The sequence below is a fragment of the Tenrec ecaudatus genome, chromosome 3 (assembly GCF_050624435.1).
Source record: "Tenrec ecaudatus isolate mTenEca1 chromosome 3, mTenEca1.hap1, whole genome shotgun sequence".
Classification (NCBI taxonomy): Eukaryota; Metazoa; Chordata; class Mammalia; order Afrosoricida; family Tenrecidae; genus Tenrec; species Tenrec ecaudatus.
Window position 1 is genome coordinate 94,772,599 of NC_134532.1, and position 8,124 is coordinate 94,780,722.

The 8,124-nt window shown below is 43.3% G+C and overlaps 1 non-coding gene across 1 annotated transcript; it reads right to left on the reverse strand.

Moving 5' to 3' along the window:
* Positions 1 to 7,420: 7,420 nt before the first annotated feature.
* LOC142444161 (small nucleolar RNA SNORA2/SNORA34 family) lies at positions 7,421 to 7,555 on the reverse strand. Its single transcript, XR_012783819.1, has one exon. It is a non-coding gene; the product is annotated as a small nucleolar RNA SNORA2/SNORA34 family (small nucleolar RNA).
* Between the last annotated feature and the right edge of the window lie 569 nt (positions 7,556 to 8,124).

The window sequence follows — 8,124 nt, forward strand, 5'->3', positions numbered from 1 at the left end:
AGAAGCAACAAGCCCACATGGAAGAAGCACACCAGCCTGTGAGATCCTGAGATATCTATGGGATCAGGAAAGAGGCATCAGAAGACCCCACAAAAACAAACAAACAAAAAACATATTGTTGAGAACAAGGTGGGTCGGGCAGAGAATCCAAACCCATCTGTGGACAATTGGACATCCCCTCACAGAAGGGTCACAAGGAAGGGATGAGTCATGCAGGGCTCAGTATAGCACCAATGAAACACACAGTATTCCTCTGGTTCCTTGAGGCTTCCTCACCCCCACTGTCATGACCTCAGTCCTGCCTTCCACTGCAGGCTAGGCCAGAGCATGTACACTGGTACAGATAATAGCTCACGCCACACAGAATCCAGGTCAGATAAACCCCTCATGAACAGTAATGGAAGGAGCAATATCAAGTAAGGGAGGGAGAGGATCAGAGGAAGGGGGAACCAATTGCAACGATTGACACATTACCACATCCCACCACACCCCTGAGGGGGATGAACAACAGAAATCATGGGGAAAGGGAGACAGCAGCAGGTGTAAGATATGAAAATAATAATAATTTATAATTTTTTCAAGGGGTTCCAAGGAGGAGAGGAGGGAGAGAGGGGAAAAGGAGAGCTGATACCAAGGACTGGAAAAGAAAGTAAATCTTGAAAAATTATTGGTGGCAACATATGTACAAATATGCTTGATACAATTGATGTATGGATTGTTATAAGAGCTGTAAGAGTCCTCAAAAAAATGATCTTTAAAAAAAGAAGAAGAAAGACAGAAACAGGAGGGGCCATTTCATTATCAGTGAGATCCAGGAGTGGAGCTGTCTCTCTGGACCAAAGGTCCCTGTGCAGTGAACCTCCGTGTTCCAGATAAGCGATAAGCCATCAGAGAACCTTGTGTTCCAGATAAGCGATAAGCCATCAGAGAGCAGCAACAGAGCCAGGAGCGAGAGCATGCACCAGAGTGCACACAACAACGAAGCAAGTCGAAATGTGAGCTTTTGTTCGGGAGACTAGCTTGTGGAGTGGGGCTTCTCTTGGCACTGACTAGCTGACCCTGGCAAGTGGCGCTCAGGGCCTCTGGGCGAAGGCTTACAGCCGTGGCAGGCCTCTGGGCATTTCACTCAGGAGCTGGATTTGCTGAGCGTGGAGATCGAGCTGAATGCTTATAGCAGAGTGGTAGGTCTCGTTTGGGCATTTATTAATAGATTGGAGATTTTATGGCATGTCCTTTTAAACAATTATCCTGAGAATTTCTCTCGAGCATTCCACTTTGTTGTTACTTAATAACCCTGTAGTCATGAATTTTGCTTGTAAATTCTATGTAGTCATTGCCATGGATATTGGAAAATAAAGAGATAAAATGGGTCTTAATTAAGCTATTACACTCATCTAATCATTTAAAGGTTTTAAGAGCAAAATACAATCTTTCAAAGGTGTGTCCTGCTTCCAGGTTATCGAGACAGAGAGTTTACCAAAATCCTTCACTCTTCACATTTCTTTTCTCTGATGTGCAGATTTTACGGAGCCCTGCTGGGGTAGTGGTTATAAGTTGGGCTGCCATCCACATGATCAGCAGTTCAAAACCACCAGCACCTCTGACAAAGAGAGCATGGGCTTTCTACTCTAAACAGTGACAGTCCCTGAAACCCACAGGAGGTTGCTATGAGTCCGCATTACTTGATATAGGTATTTAGAGACATAAAACTGCAGGAATCTCCAGCTCCTGTGTTTTCCAGCCTCCCACCTGCCTCCCACCCACACGTTTGCTAATTCCTTAAAATGAATCTATTCATGTCTATATCTGGCACTATCAGGAAATCCCTAGGGAAGGCTCAGGTTGGTGGTTCAAACCCATCTGCCATTCCACAGTAGAAATATGAAGTCATCGCCTCAATAAAGATTTCTAGCCTCAGAAACTCTATTGGGTCACTATGAGTTGGAATTGACCCTGTCGCAGTAGGTTGGATTGGGTATGCCTGCATCCACATTTACGTTTAAATCTCTATCTATCTTACTGATTCTGTATCTCTAGTAGTGGTTCTCAACCTTCCTAATGCCGTGATCCTTTAATACGGTTCCCCATGTTGTGGTGACCCCCTAACCATAACATTATTTTGTTGCTACTTCATACCTGTAATTTTGCTGCTGTTATTAATCAGGCAACCCCTGTGAAAGGGTTGTTCAACCCTCAAAGGGGTTGCAACCCACAGGTTGAGAACCTCTGCTCTAGAGAATCCTAAGGTAAAAGCCCACATTCTTTCACAACAATGGGATGCCTTTACACACACACACCAACACTCACACACACACACACCAACACTCACACACACACACAGACCAACACACACACAGACACACACACACACCAACACTCACCCACATACACTCGCACACACACTAAAAAGGCTGAAAAAGAAATTGCAAGTTTTTCATGCTGGAATCAAATTGTCCATAAAAATCAAAATTCAACTATCAAAAGTATACTATCAGTCGCAAGATGGTATGTTATTTTGAAAGAGTGGATGAATTTTTGTTAATAAGGATAATATTTCTTGTTGTTATTATCGCAAAGCCTTGTGTTCTGGCTATTGCTGCAGGTCGATAAATTGTCATGATTACATTGTATTTGGCAAGATTCAGTAATAACCTGGAAACTTGGAAGATGATCCTACAGCTGCCAAAAGCAAAACAAAAACAAACCCTTCGCCATTAAGTCGTTTCAAACTCCAAATGGCCTCAGACCACAGGATAACTTCCCATGGGATTTTTAAGGCTATTGATCTTTATGAACGTAGACTGCCACATTTGTCTCCCAAGAGGTGGCGCTTGGCTCAAGCGACCAAAATTTTGGTTAGCACTGAAGCCCTTAACCACTGTGGTACTAGGGCTGAGCAATAGATCAAGAATCCTGGAACATCCACCTCATTCTCTTTAACAAACTGAAACCTATACTCAGAGGGCATGTGCAATGATTTAGTAATAACAGGATGTTTTTTGGTAGAACAGATTTTCTTATTATCAATATGACCTATTGCTAAAGACCCGTCCACACATACACATTTGCTTTTACTGGAAAGCACAATGACATTATGCAATATTCCAAGAATTGCAAAACACAACCTTTAATTTGAGACGTTTCAGTAATCTTTTAGGTCAAATATCTTAAGTGAATCACCAGATTTCCTAGTTTACTCAGAAATATTTTGTTAAAAATTATCAAATGTGAAACAATTTTATTTCTTCTCAATGAAGCCATATAGGCCCATCCACTTCTGAAGACCATGTTTCCATCTCTGTGATCATTTTCTAAGGAATTCTGTACTCTTCAAATTAAGCCCTGTTAAAATGGAAGTTTGGCAAACATCCAGACTCACATCATGCTCTTTTTCAATGCGTGTTGACTTTGGGGAACATCAAGAAGGCTGGAGAAGCAAGATTAAAGTTAGGGGGTGAATTGGGTAATGTTTCACCATGAAACACTCATGTGCCAGCCTGTGCCACACTCAGAGAAAAAGTAGATGCATTGCCATGATGGGGGAAGGGGGGAATTCTTGGCAAACTTTCTTGAATTTTTTCATCAGCAAGGAAGCTTTCCATTTTTTCAAATGTTTTTAATGAACACTGTGATGGTTTTGTGTCTTTCAAGAAAAACCGATCTGGCTATCCCTTTGGTGTCCCCCAAGCCACATGCCTTAATTTTCTGAACTGAATTCTCATCCTTGTATCCAATTGGCCCACCAGATCCCCTTGGAAGGCTCTAGTTTGCTTGGACCCTTTGAAAACCACACCTTAATGAGACTAATGCAAGTGAATAGTTTACAGTCACCCACTGAACTCAGAAACATGATAAAATGGGTTTTGTTTGGAATAAATCCATGCATGTATGAACTAGAACATTAGTATCAATACTTTTTAACTTATCTTCATGTATGTGTGTGTAGGTCTCTAACAATATCACATGGAAGTTAAATTTTAGTGAAGATAATACAAAAACAGTGTCAAAATCCATTGACAGAGAGCTTCCAGAAATTCAATCAGGATTCAGAAGAGGACATGTGAGATAGGTAAAGTTTATTGTGCCAACCTGGCCAATAAACACATGTGGGATTAATTGAAGGGCAGAGAGATAAATGGCTCGGAGAGCCTCGCCTTTCTAGTTTTCAGGTCTCTTGCTTTCTGATGGTCAGACCAGGGTACAGCTGCCTTAGCCAGTTCCTTGCGTCAGCTTACAAGGCTCACTTCCTGCAAGACATTCCTGAGGAGAAAACACATGGACCTACCCTGATGCAGCCCTGGGTGCTGGAGCAGCTGTGAGGAGACCCCTACCAGTGCTGAGATGCTTACACGCTCACTGACTCAGCTTTCCTCCTGCAGTTGGCATCATAGTGTGTGTCTTGTGAGATGGAGGAGGACTTTGGGGATTAGTGTCGGGTATATGGGCTAATATTGGACTTGTGGGCTTGGGCAGCACTGTGTTGGGGTGGTTTTTTGGATGTGCACTTACTCTTTATATAAAACTCTCTCTTGTACATATGCGTTTTGGTGGATTTGTTTCTCTAATATACCCAGACTAACACAACATGGAAGGAGACATATAGCTATTGCTATCACAGGAATCTTGTCTGAAAGAAGAGGACTCCAGGAAAATATTTACCTGTGTGCTAGCTGCTTTCCTACTGCATTCCACTGCTGTGTTGGTCCTAACAAACCATGGATAGTATTGTGAAGAACGGGAATTACAGAATATTTAATGGTGCTCATATGCAGCCTCTACCGGGCATCCTCAACCTATGACCTGTGGTGGCAGGTAGCTAGAATTTAGAGTAGAAGAGAAAGCAGATTTTTACCTCAGGTAGATGGCGGTGTGGGAGAAAATAGGTGGAAAGTCAGGCGTCCAGGGAGCAAATTTAGTTCCAATTGGCCGAGAAGGAAACAACCCCCCTGATAAGCTGGATGTCCCCCTCTGGGGGTCAGCCTGACAGCGCTAAAATCAGAGAGCATCACAAGCATAATTTTTTAAAGGGTAAAAAATATATTATTGTTTAAAAACTCAACCCCCAGTCTGTTTGCTCAGCTCCAAGGAGCACATAAGTGGGGGCCCTTAACACAAACCATCGTAAGAGGAAACCTAGCTAAGGAATGGCAGAACTCAGCTACAGGGCCTGGCGGCTTTTTGGATAACAAAGACCTGCTGTAGCAAATCTCAGCTTCAAACATCAAGGACTGGCATCCCAGAGACTGTGGGAGACTATTTGATTTGATTTGATTTGATTCTAGCTGACAAGAGGGATAAAAAATTAAAAAACAAAACCCTCTGATCTAGTAGGACAACAGCAGTCTAGATAGGACAATAAGCCCAGCTTCCCCCTCAGTGATTCTACACATAGCTGGGGAGGCTCTACTTGTCCTGGTGCCGTAGACAAGGCTATGGGAGTACCACAGCCACCACCCCTGTTACAGAATTCCAGCACTCAACCGATGCCTGGCCATGGGTGCGATCTTGCCTTTGAAAGTAATCCCACATAGCATCTTTGGAACCCCACATCAAATGGGTACACCACCCTGCCACCTTGAGGAAGAGTTGGAACTCTTCCAGCCTCGTGAATAGGTGATCGAGTCTTAGTTATCTCCTTAGCTACAACTGTATTTCTCCTCATTTTATTCACTAGCCCTTCTATCTTTCCCACCACAGTCCGTCTCAACGAGCTGAGGTTTGTATTGGGTTTATTTTCTCTCTTTCTTCCTTTTCCCTCTTTTTTTCCCTTTTCCCTCTTTCTCCTCTTCTCTCCTACTCTCTCCTATCATATGCCACTGTTGGCTTTCATGTCACTACCCTCCGTTTAGGGCAAATCAACCCAAATAACCTGCCCTCCAGCCTGGAACTCTAGCCTGCCCTCCACATGTTGTACATGAGCCGGACAAGAACAACTGAGACTGAAAGAAATAGAAACGTTTATTAACAAAAAAGAAGAAGAAGAAGAACCTGTGCAGGGACCAGCGACCTGAAAAGAAAAAAATGAATCGCCGATCCCTCTGCTTACAGACTTGGGTTTTTATAAGGTTTCATTAAACTGTGGAGCTGTGCAAGCAAGCTGATATAGTAGCAAAACTTGCTTTTAAGCAGCACAACTGAGTAAGCTGGTATAGAAGCAGACTTGTGGTTGTACAACTTCCTGGTCCAGGATAGTCTCTTGCTGGGTTTAAAAAAATTTTTTTATAGGAATAAGGGCTATTTGGTTCCCCCTTTTTTATAAGGCCTGAGGCTGTACTTTAGAACTGGTGCAGAATGGTTGCTTAATATAAAATGGCTTTATTTAGGCTAACTATTACACACGGTAGTGCTGTACACCACAAAAGGTAGTTGGGACTAACACCTTTACCATGCTACGATGCTGAGGAAACCTCCATCGACCTCTAAGGTGATCTTGTCATCTAGGGCAATTCTGCCCAGCACCACAGGGTCCCTATATTAAAAGGGCACACCAGCCTGCCATTGTGGGGCAGCGTCTAAACCCCCTGGCCCACATTTAAGCAATCAGGGATCAGCTATATCTTTATTCTTTATTTCCTCCTCGCTCTCCTCCCTCTTTACCATCACAGCCAATCTTAATGAACACTGTTGGGGTTTTCCCTCTTCGTTCTTTGTCTTCCCTTTTTCTTCCTTTCCTCTTTCTTTCTTTGTTCTCTTTGCCTCTCTCTCTCCCTCTCTCTCTCTGTACAATTCTCTCTCTCTCTCTCTCTCTCTCTCTCTCTCTCTCTCTCTCTCTCTCTGATTGTATAATTCTCTCTCTCTCTCTGATTGTATAATTCTCTCTCTCTCTCTCTCTCTCTGATTGTATAATTCTCTCTCTCTCTCTCTCTGATTGTATAATTCTCTCTCTCTCTCTCTCTCTGATTGTATAATTCTCTCTCTCTCTGATTGTATAATTCTCTCTCTCTCTCTCTCTCTGATTGTATGATTCTCTCTCTCCCTCTCTTTCCTTTCACATGCCATGGCGGGTTCCCAGACCCCTACACTCTGCCTAGGGCAGCCCTGTCCTCCCAGTGGGCAGCCTGACCCCTCAGACAGTGCTGCACACAGGACAAATAAGTGCTACACACAGCACAGCATGGAGCTAGCTGTTTCTTTATTTTTAAAAATTTCTCTCCTCTTTCTGTTTTCCTTTGTTTTTTCTCATTCTTTGTGTTCTTTCACTTTTTCTTCTTTCCTCCTCTTCTTCTAGCATTTCTCTTTCCTACCAGAACCTCAGCAGATTCAGTTCCCCTTTCTTGTTTTTTACTTTTAATTTTTTTTTTACTCTTTTCACTTTTATTTACTCTGTGCATTTTTAGTTGTGTGTGTAAGTGGGTGTCAGTTTGCTTGGCATTGTAGCTCCAGTCTGTATCTTCTTCTTTCGCTTTTTTTTTTCTATAGACTATGTTTCTTCCAAATGAACTGGCCACTCCCCTCTGGGGTACAGAATAGCCAACAGACCATAGGAAGACATGGCTCTTGGCTCCTGTTTGAAACCAAAAGTTACTGCAAACCATTGGTCTTGATTCAGGGCCTTTCGCTCTTTATCCTCTCCTTTCACTCTCTCTCCTGCCACAAGCCACTAGTGGCCTCCACGTCACTCCCCTCTGCCCAGGGCAACTCTGAAGGCCCAACTGGGGGAGCTCCCACCCGCGTTTATTGGATTGGCAAGCAGCTGGAATTCATGCTGGTCCTCTTCCATACCCCAAGAAGCAGGGGATTCTCCCCTTCAAACAGTGGGGGCATTCCCAGCCTACATCCCGAGGCCCTACAAGTGACTTGGGTAAACGCATGACCAGCCCTCTGGCAAACCTAACCAAAAAAAGGAGGGACCAAACGACATTTGCAAGGATGAGGGATGAAACAGGGGACTTTACAACGGACCCTAATGAAATCAAAAGGATAATTACACAGTACTATGAAGATCTATACTCTAATGAATTCAACAATTTGGAAGACATTGACAAATATTTGGAAACATAATCCCTCCCTAGACTATCCCAGATGGATGTCAAGAACCTGAACAGACCCATAGCAACAGAAGAAATAGACAAGGTAATCAAGGGATTACCCCCCCCAAAAAAATCCTCTGGGCCTGATGGGTTC